The sequence below is a fragment of the Chiroxiphia lanceolata genome, chromosome 1 (genome assembly GCF_009829145.1).
Source record: "Chiroxiphia lanceolata isolate bChiLan1 chromosome 1, bChiLan1.pri, whole genome shotgun sequence".
Classification (NCBI taxonomy): domain Eukaryota; kingdom Metazoa; phylum Chordata; class Aves; order Passeriformes; family Pipridae; genus Chiroxiphia; species Chiroxiphia lanceolata.
Window position 1 is genome coordinate 60,657,105 of NC_045637.1, and position 10,644 is coordinate 60,667,748.

At 35.9% G+C, this 10,644-nt stretch overlaps 1 protein-coding gene across 1 annotated transcript in view; it reads left to right on the top strand.

The window, feature by feature from the left end:
• Positions 1–10,644, top strand: part of TSHZ1 (teashirt zinc finger homeobox 1) — a 57,541-nt gene that overhangs the window by 32,217 nt on the left and 14,680 nt on the right. The window lies entirely within an intron of this gene.

Consider the following 10,644-nt stretch of genomic DNA (forward strand, 5'->3'; position numbering starts at 1 on the left):
CAAATTACAACACTGAGAAATTGAAGAGATGTTTACAAATCTGCTTTGCCTGTTTCTCTCTGAAATGATTATGAGATGATAATCATAAAATGATTTGGAGAATAGATAATAGAAGCCTCTTGGGATTGTTCAGATAACATGAGTATTTTATAGTGTCATAAATAGCAAGCCAACTAAGCTCTTATGAACTTATTTTATTAATGCACATTGATTTATAATTATAATTATTAAGCCCAGGAATGCAGACAAATGTGTGTTGTTTGAAAGCAGGTGAACAATTAAAGAAGCAGCTCTTAGCAGCACTGGGCAAAAGCAGGCAAGAGGGAGGGAAAACTCCGCTCCAGCGTGTGCCAGCCCCAGGGCTGACTTTCTCCTAGTTAATTCTGTGGTAGACTATGCAAATTGCTGTCTCCTCCTCTTTACCTATATTTGAAATTAAAGATTAACAGTATGAGACAACATCTCTTTTGAAAAAGCTGCTAGGTTCAGGGATCTCAGTTTTTATGGGCACTGGTGGGATTTTTTGCACTGTGCACGTGCAGGAAGACCTTGTTTTGGTAAGTCACACAGAAAAATCTCTCCTTTACTGATCCAAGCTCTGGCAGCCAACTGAATTCTAGCACTGATGCCAGTGTATGAATGAAGATGTAAACAAAAAGGGACCATGTTAGTTTCAGCTGTTTCAAATAATCAGCAAAGAAATGCCAGTAGATGGTATTTTCTACATTAAAAAAACCCAACCAAACAAAAAAACCCCACTCCAAAACTAAAAAATACCTTCAAAACACAATCTTTCTTTTCCTTTAGTCTTTTAAGGCAGAATTAAAATAGTAAGACTGCATTCTCTTAAAGGCAGAAAAAGTTAACATAAACATTATATGCATGATACATTATTTTTACTAAGTTCCAACACTGAAATTTTTTCAAAAGGAAGCTTAAACTCCAGAAGCATCACTGGAACAAAATATTTGGTTTATTTTGTATTATGTTTCAACCAGTTTAGGAAATTCTAGCTTTCTGTAGTGATCTCTAATAATTTGGAATGCCCAGTCCTCATTTTGTGTGACTTCTAATGTTGTTAGTGAGGCTCAGGTCTTCGTTTTGCAATGGTGAACCCATCTGTTTGTGTTCTTCTGAGGTGGGTATGAGTCCTGTTGACAAGTATGTATGCGTGTCAGAAAGACAGTAACTTTATTTCTCGAAGGTTAGGCATATACCTTTCTTTAAATGTATTCCTAGTGCATTTTAAATTTGTGCCTAGATTTTAAGTAATTAATTGGCTTGAAATTTGCACCTTTAAATCTCAGATATGTATTTTTAGGTTGATTACAGGAAAGGAAGATCCTGACTGTTAGTGGCAGTCAGTTTTCTGATACACAGACAAGTTCACTCTAGAACTCCATGGTGTTTTCCTGTGAATGAAACAGGCATTATGGTGTAAGGAACTTGGATAGGAAATGTTAATCCAGCCAAATTCTGGTGTCTGTTTAACGCTGTATGAAACACCTGGAGGTGTTTTGGCTGTAAATGCAGTCCCATCCAAAGAGTCAATTATTAGATATCCAAGGTTTTCTACTTTAAAATCTGAGCGTATGCCATGAATCTTTCATGATAGATCCAGTATTGTTTGTTATTCCTTAAGTAATGGAATATCCAGTATGCAATGTTGTATTTTTCTTCAGAAAAATAGGTTTTAGGTTTTATTTTCCATTAGAGCTGCAAATTAGCATCATGTATATGTATAGTATTTTCTGTAGGCAGGTGTGAGATTTAAATATTTTTTTGCAGGTAATTTGCTTGTTTACTGTCTCCCAGCTAAGTAGGAATATTCTTATCATTATTAATGAAAACTGAGTATCCTCTGTGGTTTCATGACCTGTTGTTTTAGTGTTCTAACGTACTTACGGGGTTCCCTGTTTAAATATATTTGTGTTTGGATCAGAAAACACAAACCCTCACAGATTTGCATTTTGCCATCCGCACGCTTGATAATTTTTATGAAAAGACCAAACGGCAAAAGGCAAAGCCTCGAGGTCTCCCCTCACATTTTAGCGAAGATTTAACAGCGGGATGACATAGTGAATAAGGGCCTCCTTCTGTGATTTGCTCAGTACCTTGTATGATTTACCCTTGGTGCCAATAAGGGCAGGCAGTATTTTGCAGAGGATATGCATCCCATGGTAGAAGCAGGTCCTAAGAGTTTTACAAGGCACACTGTGAAGCAGCAACAGAAGTTGTAATCTAAACGTACCCACACTTATCGAAATAAAAAGGAAGAATTGTGTTTTATATTCTGGCCTTTGCCTTTTTGTTTGTTTGTATAGATTTTTTTTTTTTTAATTACTACAGGTGATGTATGTGCTACTTAACTGTGTTGAACAGTACTGAGTAAGTCCCTTAGCCATCGCTGAAGATCTGGGAGGCTCAGCTGAGAACATGCTGCATGTACTCTGGAGAACATTCCTGTTAGTGAAAACATGCCACTGCAGGGCTGGATGAGAACTTGCTGTGCCCCTGCAGCAGGAGGGAAAAACACTGTTTGATGAAACCTGTTGTGCCCCTCTCCTTTACCTGTAACTTCGCACATTTTTTTCCCTACATTGTCAGTACCTGTATTCTGCACTGAGGAGCGCATAGATGCCAAGATTGAACTATTAAAATGAAACAGTATTTTAGCTTTTCAAGCACGAAGTAACAAGTGATGAAAACACTTTTTCTGCTCATTTCCTTTAATGCTCACCCACTCAAACTAAAATAATTGTAAAAAAATCTAACATTTCTTTTGGAACAAGAAGGTAATTTTTCTCTTTCTCCTTTCTCCTTTCACACAGATGATTTTAAAAATCTAAGTCTAGACAGCTCCGATGAAAGCTATTTCTCAAATGTTTGTATGGCACTGATTTTACATTATTGGATCTCTTATCTTCTAACCTTGTATCTTTTTTTTCCAGCCTGGTTAGGGGAACAGTTGCTGGATCAAAAAGGTGCAATTACTGGGCCAAATTATTTTCTCTCTTATACCCCTCTTATGTGAGGAGAATCCATGAGTTCGGACCTGTTTTAGTGAACGTAGAATTAGATTTTACCTTTATCTGTTTTACTTTATACACTTACTTTTATCAAAATATGTTGTGTTTATGCACAGGTGTCAGTTATCATACCAGTAATTTTTCTTCTTTGTTGGTTTTGGTAGCTCTAGGAGCGTTTGCTTGTATATGGACAGCTTGCTGCTGCTGTTTCTGCTGCTCTTTTCCAGATAGTAAGTGACATGAGAAAACAAATCACAGCATGGGTTTTTTGGACTACTTTTTTGTTAACTATTGATATACTTTCCACGCGTGTTCTATGTGAATAAAAATGTGACTAAACTGAAGTATCAGAGGTCATATATCCACAGGGGATAATGATGTCTTGTCATAATGCTAACAATAATAATACTTACCTGGGACACAGTAAATTAGAATTAAGTTAAGAGTACTCTATATCTGTTTACATGTCTCTTCAGGATTGGGATTTCTCTCATTAAGACATGGCTGCACTGCAGAAATGTTCAAGAATTCGTGTTTGCCCTGGTATTTGATTATACTGTTCATAAATTTCTGAGAAACATCACCTGCCATAAAGTCAGGTGAAAAAAAAAGATAGAATTAAAGAAAACCCCGAGCTCTTTCAGCAGTTCATGCCTGGCTCCAACATTCTGCTTGTTGTTTCTCTACAGAAAGGCTCACATATTCATCTGTCAAAAAAACCCTCTGTGGATAAGTGCATACATGTGCTATGAGTTTCTTATGTTCAGGCAAAGATGACTGGTTTGATTCAGAATCTTTCACCTGCCTAACTAAGCTCTGACTACATAATCAATGAGGAAGTGAGACCTTCTTAGACGGAATTAATCTCCAGGTTTATCATTGCTGATATCGGTGAATATTTTATTAATATATAACAGTGTTTAAAATGAAATAAAACGCATGAAATTGTAGCAAAGACATTTTTGATAAACATTATAGCGTTTTAATGTTAATATGAAGCAATTAAAGGCCAGATCTCAGATGAAAGCACTCTATGTCTCCAGTGTTAGAAGACAAGTTAGTTGAAAATGATTTCTGAAAAAACCACAAGCTATTGATTGTGTTATTTGTGAGCATGGTTATTATGTGCATCTTAAACGCTATTCCGTTTTCCTGTCCTTAAAGCAAACACACAAACAAAACCACAGACAATATGCAGGAACTTGCTGCTGCTTTCACTTGACAATGGTGTTTCATTGCAGCCTTTTTGTGGTTAGAATAACTGAGTTGAGGGTAATGGCACATAAAAGAAAAGCTATGAAAGGCCATGTCTTTTGAAAAAGAAAACAAAAAGTTATAAATGGAAGATAGTACTGAAAATTAAAATGATAAATTGTGAAATAATGTGATTGAACTTTTTCTAAAAATGCAGTTAAATTTGCTGCCATTGTTTAGGCTGCAGCACTCTGAACAGTGACTTTATTTGGGTGAAGAAATGCTAGAAATTTTATTCCTCTGCATCACCTATTTGTTTCCTGGCGTCTTCTGATGATGTTTTCTCTATTTTTTTCCATTATTATTTGCTAAATATATTATGACATTTTATTTACCTTGGTCGAGAGCTTTGAGACCTCTGTGTGGCTTCCCCGTTCTAGCAATTTCACAAATAAATCACCGATCATTGTACAGAAATATCACAGTTTACATGGAGACAGAATAATTTTTGTGGTAGAAGAAGCAGGTTTATACTGGATAGTTGGATTACTACATCTGTAGGTATGTGTACAGAATACACCTGCTTATATCTTTCTTTTTAATTAGCACTTAGTAGTTTTTATTATAGCAATGTGTTACAGAGGAATTTGGAAGTACAGTGGTGGAATCTACATTCTTCAATATGACATTTCATTTTATGGACATCCGCTATTTCTGCATGGGCAAAATAAGGATACGTTGTTAGTCTTTTGTTAATTTCCAGATAATTAAACATTATTATCTATTTACCAATGAATAGATGTGATCTGTTTACAATATCAGAGATGTATATAAAGCACCCAGCTATAGCTGAAGCTCTAATTAAAATACATCATTGTTTGTCATGGTTTTAAGGCGAAAATTAAAAAGCGTTGCCAAATTAATCTTCAATCAAGAGTTCATTAATTAGCTAACCTTCTGTAAATGGGCTGCAGTTTGATGACAGCTCACTAAAGGACCATTTAAATGAATTCCTGATTGTATCAATCAGACAGGGGAAAAGAATTAGATTTGTGCTCTTTTGCAGTAGCTCCTGCAAACATTTTCCCAACATTTAATGCACACAATGGATGTTAAACTATTTTAAAGTGATGAATCCTCTTTATTACTGTCCCAAACTCTGTTACTTCTTGCTGTATATCAAGAGCAAATGTATAAGGCTGCCAAGGTTTCATGATCCTGAACAGAATATTGCAGAGGACTATGCTTTATAACATAGTAATAAGCAGTTGCTGAAATAACATCATAACTTTCCATGAGAAAAATGTTTTGTACAAATTATTGATTATATAATAGTCTTTAGTAAAATTTACTTTGCGTCTGTCATGAATTTTAAAATACGAGGGCCTAAGTGGTCAGGTACTTCAGGTGCTTTTGTGCTGGCAATATAAAATTTCTGGACTCTAGACTATCTGGAAATGCCTGCCATGAAAGTGACAAATTAAAGATGTTAGTGCTAGATAAGAGTATATTTCTGTGCTACTTTAATGCATGCAGTATCTATCTAGAGCCATCATGAGGGTTAAAAAAGAAGTTTAGAATGGGTTGTAGAACTTAATACATGATTTGGTGACTCCTTTTGTGATATATAGGTGGGATTGGTTTTGAGTTTTTTGCATATGTTTAGTCTGTATGTATGCCTTTTGTAGTTCCATGTGAACATGTGTTTTATGAAAAGTATGGTCAAAATAACAGTCTCTATTTACTCTTGCCAAAAGTTCTCCTTCTAAATTCTGCATAAACACACATTTAGTTAACATTTGGGTTGGTTATCATCTAAGTGAAATAAAATGGTTTAAATTTTTTTGGAGGGTGGGTTCAGTTATTTAGTCATTAGATTCATATACTCAAAGCTCTTTGAAATGAAATCATTAATTAAGGCCAAGAAAGATAGAGTGTCAAAGCACTCAGTGACATATTTCATTTCATGACACCTTAGTGTCTACAAATTGAAAAGCCAGGGTGATTTTTTTTTCACCTCTAAAAATATTTCAATTTGTTTTGTATTATATATATACTCACATTATTAAACAGTTATCTGTAATTGATATAATATTCTCAGGTATTGTCAAATACCTCCTTGTCTTGTTTATGTAAATTAGAGAATACAAACTTAAAATACAACTTGAAGTGAATTATTGTTTTTCTGACTAATATGGCGTTGTACGTTTTTGTTATCATCTGCCATGAGACAATAACCCTGTCCAGCACTGCTACATCTGTTAAGTCTATCCTACCAATTAAACTACAGAGCTGGTGTGGGTTTTTTTCTTAGTCAAGGTGTTTATATCAAACATTTCATACACATACAGTAGTCTAGTGTGAAGGAAAATCAGTTGAGTTTTTTTCCTTTGTGCTGATTTGCATATGCATGTCAAATCCAGCTGTGCCATTTTTTATGGTATTGAGGAAATCAAAATGACCTTTACTTAAGTTCTTAATAGTGGAAGGTTCTTATGTTCTGAATTTTCAGGTGGTAGAGGGAAGAGCCTGGAAGAGCAAGTGTTTGCTGATTACGCCACTGATGCTCACAACGGTCTGATACAGTCTAACACACTAGAACTCTCTATGCCTTCCTGTTATAATTGCATCTCTGCTCAAGGCTACTATAGTTAGGCTACATTAAATCTCATTGTCAGTCAGGCTGCATAAGGCTCAGGAAGCTCAGAGGCTGGAGCTGGGCAATGTGATCTTCCTCAAGAGCAACTTCTCTCACTGCTACTTGCTTGTCTTCTTGCAGACTGCGACATTACTGTGTACATAATGGACACCCCTTACATAAATTATGTAACTTGATTTCTCCCCCTGTCTGGCATACACGATTTGCTTAAAAATAAATATGAGCCTGGCAGTCTAGGCTGACCATTCTCCTTTTAGCTAGCTGAACGTGTTATTTATCATATTGAACAAAAAGAAGAAGCAAAAAGTCGCTAGTTCAGTTATCATCCAACATAGAGCTCACATGTTGGATGCCATGGTGGGTCATGTACACTTCACATGTGTGATAAAATATAAGAGCTTTCAGCAGGGCTTCTATCAAAATAATTATCTAAGCAATTATCTGTGCTATTCAGCTAACTTTTGCATGCAATGGTGTTTCTGTGCTTTTGTGTTCATCAACCTTACTGCTTTGAGTTCTCTTAGGAACTATTAGACTGACAGTTTTCAAATTGTGCAGAAAAGACAAAGAGAAAGGAGCTTTTTATAGAAAATTGTGCCTTTATTACAGGTAGTTAATAAGCATTAATATAGTAAAAAAATCAATGGGTTAAATGCAGTTGTATGATTTTAACTGGTGCACAGATTTTGATCCTGTGCAGGTGGCCTGCATTTTCTGGAAGTTGTCTTTAAGAGTCTCATTCCTTTTCCTTCCAACTGCAACACTATGTATGAAACAGAAAAGGACAAGCAAACCCTGATGTGCCATTCTTGTTTGAATTTTGCAAACAGCTTCCTGATCCTATAGGTTGATATAAGGAGGAACATAAACAAGCTATCCCTGAAGCATGTACTTCAGGATCATTTTGTCATTCAACTCAGTAGTAGTAGTAGTAGTAATAATAATTTTTAATGTTGTGGCTTGTTGGCTTCTGTATAAATATGTATCAAATTAGATATTTTAATTCTGTGGTCTTCAAAAGTCTGTTGATGAGCATAGGCTTCCGGTAATAGTATCTGTTGAATTTGTGTACAGACAGAAGAGTGCATATTAATGGTTGTATACTTTTAAAAAGGCAAAAACTGATTTATTTTGTGTTTTTCTCGGTCTTATGTGAAACTGTTCTCATTTTAAGAACATGGGCTTTGTCTAGGGATAACCTTTGTATTATAGAAAGGAAAGCTTCGCAAGAAATATCACAGTCCTTCATTAAAAAGTTTGCTTCTTTGTCATGACAGTTTTCTTTTAGTATGTCATGGGTGGGGGGAGAAGGACAGTTTGTAGGTAGGAAACTCTACTAATATAAATGTAGTTGCATCCTCCTTCCCAGTTACTGGCAAAGCCTTGAGAAAAGTAAACCATGTGCTTTTGTACTGTCATATTTGATTTGGACTATATTCTCACTGTTGTTTGAAGCTAACATGAAACGCAGTGTCTGCATGACCCATTTTAGCAGCCCATTATCATAATTTCACTGTCATATGGCCACTGAGTTAATGTACTTACAAATGACAGAGAAAGTGTGTTACATGACCTTAGGGTTTTCAAAAATTAAATGACGTAGGAGGTCGTATTTCAAAGAATTGTTAAAGATTAGGGTTTTGGGCAGTTGGCTTTTGGCTTTTTTTTTTCTCCTCACCTTAAATTGTTATAGCTTGTAACAAGAAGGTACCTTTATTCCTTGATAGACAAAAATACTAAAATTTTAACCTTTTCCAAGCTCTGGATTTTAGCCATTAGCCTAAGAATTTTGAGTAATGTAGAAGTCTGAATGCAATCTATTTTAATTATTTTTTTCGTTGTCATTCATCCATCTTCCTGGTATAATGTAAGTTAAATTGTTTCATTTACTTATTTTGCCAGGTGTGGATTTTTTTGTGTGTGTTTCTTAGTTTGTTTTTGTGTTTTTTAAAGGAATTATTGTGAATGTAAGAAGCAAACAAGTATGTTTCCTAGATTTTCTACAATGGACCTATCTTCTGGTTGATCATGTGATTTGATAGTGCTAGGAATAATTTTGGTTTGAAAAATAACCTTTTTAACAAATGGCTTTCTTAATTTGAGTTTAAACCAGATCTGAATGTGGTTCTTAATTTAAGCAAGCGACATTGGCATTTTATCAGTGCACACTGTCCCCATACTTCCCAAATTTTATGGTGTCATGAACTTACATTGCTAAAACCCACCATAGTGAGTGATTGATGCTTCTTTCATCACAGAAGGGGTTACATTGAGGGTAAACCACAGTGGCTATGATATATATCCAGTAAATGAGGAAACGGCAGGAGAAACCACAAACATGTAGTCCAAGTGGCATATCCTCACCTTTTCCTCATAAAGTTAGGTATTGAAACCAACTGCCTTATCTTTCCTTTACCCTTGTGAAGCTGGAAATCCTGTAGGCAGCACTCTGCATGAAAGGCCTGTCCCTGGTTCTCCTGCTTGAACTAGAGTTTGTATAAACAAACAAGTATCTTTTTTTTTTTTCCATAGAAATAGACAGAAGTCTATCTTATTGTAGAAAAAACCCAACCAACCTAACAAATAAAACCCCCAGCCCTTGTTGTGACTAATATATGCTCTGAAAGTGAAACTATACAACAAGCGAAGGAATCCCATAATTTTACTTAAGGACTTACTTGGCAATGCTAGAAACATAAAGTGGGGCAAGGATCTCCCAAAGCCGGATCTCCTTTACCACCCGCAGACCAAGTGATTTGTGACTCTTTGAGTTGGGTTTGCTCATCTAGGCTTGCATAGGTAACCTGTGTTATGTTACAGTGGCGTTGTGGGGTTTGGTGGATGAGTTGTGAGAGCATTATTTTCACTTGGAAACCTTATCTAGGCAGAAGCCTCCTTTACGTAACTGGAAATTTTGTCTCAGCAAGGACTGTAGGATGAATCAATATTCTTCACTCAACCAGTGTTAGAAACCCTCCAGCCTCTGACCCTACTGACACAAATGGTTTTATTTAAAATTACTAATTTTTGAAAAAGCTCCTAAATGTTACTGTAACAGAGTAATGCACTTTGAATTGGTTTGAAGATAAAATGTGATTGCCATGTGTGTCTAGAAATGACTGCCTTATATAAATTTTGGAGCTCAAAACAATTGTCTTTAAAATATTATATTCTGGTTTTCTACCTATATAAATTCATAGCAAAGCTAAAAAATAATGTAACAATAGTGAAAACAGTAATACCAGAATTTATTTGCCGAATTTAATATTGTAAAATTGCTTTGTTGCTTGGTTTTCTGTGGCACTAAGGGACTGTTCTCATTTTACACCCAAGCAATCCCATTGATTTCAAATACAATCTAAAGGGGTTGTCTGCTTATAATAGAGGGCAGAATTTGACTTTCATTGCTGGGTGTAAATGCTGGCAGAATTTAACTTTAAGGTCTCAATCCTGCAGGAAAACCCTAAGCACTGCTCTGTTCATTAAAGAACTTAGGCATGCTTTTAACCTTAAATAAGATTCTTCCGCTCGTGTGTATGTTTTGCAGGGCACTTAGGCACGCACTTAAATTTCATTAGCGTCAGTGCTCCTAAGTCCTTTGTGGCAAGATGCATGCACAGCTTCAGGGACAGGAGCAGTTTCGACAACTTCAAAAGCATGAGCTGTGTGATGGCTATACCTGACTAGAGAATGGTGGTACCTCCTGCCTTTGTGTGCCCTGTTCCTGCCAGACCGTACTCCCTCTGGAGCTGGCGGAGCTCA